The following is a 3114-nucleotide window of genomic DNA, read 5'->3' on the forward strand; positions in this document are numbered from 1 at the left end:
TTGAATACAGACATATAGAAAGACATGACTAATATTTCACATCTGATTCTACCTTAAATTCCAGCAGTAAAAGTTGAGTGCAGAAAACAGTATTTTCTCCCCACTCAGGTCCACAGCACTCTTATTTCTAGGGTTATTTTGACTGCCCCTTTTACAAGGAGGAGTAAGATTTGGCACCTGGGTTCATTTTTGTAACAGACTAACTATTTAAAGGCCCAAGCCACCCTATTTAAGGGAAAGGAATGTGTCTGAGTCATTGTTGCCACTTTGAGTTGTCAGTCTGTCAATCTAAGCAATTCCTGAAGAAACAACTTTTAACATGAAGATTAGTATTCAGAGTTGCTTTATATTTTTGCAAAACAAGTTCACATTATTTTAGATACTGTTATCACAGCATTTGAATATTAGTACTCCCAATGTTTAACATAGATTCCATTCCAAGAATACACTTGAAAGTCACCGATTAACCTGCAGGTTGAGCGTAATTGAAAGACTCAGTAATCAAATTGTAAGCTCTATCACAGAAATACTGTACAGACTTTAAAAAGATGCTTAAATAAAATGCTCTTGTCTAAAGACATGTGCATGTTTTTACCATAAAATTACATCTTCAGCATCTTCCAGATCCAGCACTTGGTAAGTAAAAAAGAAAATCTATTTGGACAGAAGGATGTAAAGTAGCTGGAGGTGGTAATTTAATCAACCAAGGATATATTTCAATGTTTTTCTGGTCTTCTAGGCATTAGCACTTTAAATTCATTATGTCGGTTTGACAGATATATGCAGCCTTAAGGATCTAAAAATGAAATCCTAGAAGTATAGCCTGCTAGAGGATATATATTGAACTTAAGAGATTAAAATGGTATAACCATTGCAACAGAATGGAACATATCACGTTTCTCATTTTTCCCCCACTAAGCATGAGTCTTTTGCAGATGTAAAATGCAGTCTTGTCTAATTATAAAACCTGGCTGAAGAGCTGCAGCTTTCTAACTTTTATACTGATGAAGTGGATATTAGAAAGAAAATGTTGGCTTCACATACAGTCTGAAGAAGTCCTCCGTTTGGGATTTTCCATATCAATAATTTATTAAGGAAAAATGACACAGGTAGTTACATGCAGCCTGCTGTTAAAAGGCTCGCTTGCATGCTTTCCCTATTTAAGGCAAAAAGCAAAAGAGCCAAATTATCAAGCAGGTCTTAACATAACTGGGACGTTAAATCTACTATGTCATTATGCCAATTTAGTAACATTAAAGATCTGTAATATTAATTCATCATCCTGGAAAATAGGGAAGGTTTGCCATAATTAACTATATTAAGCCACAATTAAAAAGTCATCCAAGTTGTTGTAAAGATTCGAGTGATGATAAGGGTGTTCGTTATGTTGCAAACCTTTCTGACCATGGACATTTTGAACATAAGACTTTGTTACCAACAGCCCCCCAACCCCGCTTCAAATTCAGATGCGTCAAAAGAGCAGCCACCCACGGAGGTGGTGACAGCGACCAGTCGCCTTATCAGCCATTTCCATCGCCTTCTGTGGTTTAACACTTTCTTACAGGGAGAATCAGCTTTGAAAGAGGTACAACCTTTTAGCATATCTACTTTAATTCCTCACGGGGGAGCAAAAATGGGCTGTCTAGCGAAGTTCACATCTGTGGGACAGACTATCTACTCCCCTGAGATTAGGGTCATCTTTGAAATTCACGTTTCAAACTGCACAAAATGAACATTTTGATGTTTTAAAATGAAGATCCTGTAACATCTAAGCCTAAATCTGAGTCGCCTATCACCAAATGTCTACAAGCTCCTAATTCTCCTCCCCACCTATTTGAAGTCTTTATCGTGGATGGGAGTCTTTGAGTCACAGACAATATTGGGTGAAAGATAAATGGGACCAGGAAAGGGGTGAGCTGCAGCCCAGACGATGACTGATGTAACCATCCAGCCCAAAGGACCCCCTTTATCAGTGAGCCCCAACCTTTTTGGCACCAGGGACTGGTTTTGTGGAAGACAGTTTTTTCAGGGACCGGGGATGGGCAGGGGTATGGTTCTAGGATAATTCAAGCACATCGCATTTATTGTGCACTTTATTTCTATTATCATTACATCAGTTCCTCCTTCAGATCATCAGGTGTGTGTTAGATCCCGGGGCTTGGGGGCCCCTGATGGGGCAAACCAGCAGATGATAAAGGACTATTTCCTCCCACACCCCAACTTTTCTTTATACCCACTGTTATTAGCCTTGCCATTAGTGGTCATGAATTCTTCCTCCCTAAAGCAACATTTAGGATGCCGCTATCTGTGTACGAACACCCCCCACTTCAGTTGCATTTATAATCACTGTCACTGCTGTGGAAAGCTGAGGCAGGAAGGAAGTGTAAATGGTAACTTGCACACATGTGTAACTGAAAGTAATTTAGGACAACCGAAGGAGGAGGCACATTGCCAACTTGGTCTGAAGGAAGGACTGCGGTTGGTGTTTGCAGAGATTCATAAAGGACTCCTGTGTATCTCAGTGTGGCTGTTCTTTTGCCAGTGAAGCCTAGAGCCGAATCGGAAATCCGAAAGCCTGCCTGACAGAGGATTGCTCAACATCTAATCAAGACTTTCAAGGAGAAGAAACTGCACTGAGTCCCCTTACACCATGTGCCTTTCTTTCCTTTTTTTTTTTTTTTTTTTGCACTTTTACTGGAGGTACTGCAATACTAGGTCAATGCATGGAGTGGACAGAGCAAGCTCCTATTCCAACTCCCTGCTCCAAAAATCCATAGAGTACATTGTCCTCAGATAGAAGACATATCAGATATTAAACAGATAAGAACAGATACTACACTTGATCTTAGCCAAAAGACCAGGAAGTGATACACCATGTACCTTTCCATCCACGTTATGGTGTGTGCTTTTGTGAAGATACACATATGCTCACCACTCTGATTTCTGCAACTCTGATTTGTGTCATATGCCGGAGAAGTCCTGACAGTGGTATTGATGCTCTATCTCGGTGACAGGGGACAAATCACTTGACAATCTTAGTCTTACTGGTTTGAGTAGTGACAATCCATTCCGGTGTTCTCACTCAGCAGGAACCAGTAACTCGTTCTCAGAAAG

General features: G+C 40.2%; 1 non-coding gene across 1 annotated transcript; it reads right to left on the reverse strand.

Moving 5' to 3' along the window:
• Positions 1-2678: 2678 nt before the first annotated feature.
• LOC129624872 (U2 spliceosomal RNA) lies at positions 2679-2869 on the reverse strand. The gene has a single exon (XR_008701199.1). It is a non-coding gene; the product is annotated as a U2 spliceosomal RNA (small nuclear RNA).
• Between the last annotated feature and the right edge of the window lie 245 nt (positions 2870-3114).

Source organism: Bubalus kerabau, chromosome 12 (genome assembly GCF_029407905.1).
Source record: "Bubalus kerabau isolate K-KA32 ecotype Philippines breed swamp buffalo chromosome 12, PCC_UOA_SB_1v2, whole genome shotgun sequence".
NCBI lineage: Eukaryota > Metazoa > Chordata > Mammalia > Artiodactyla > Bovidae > Bubalus > Bubalus kerabau.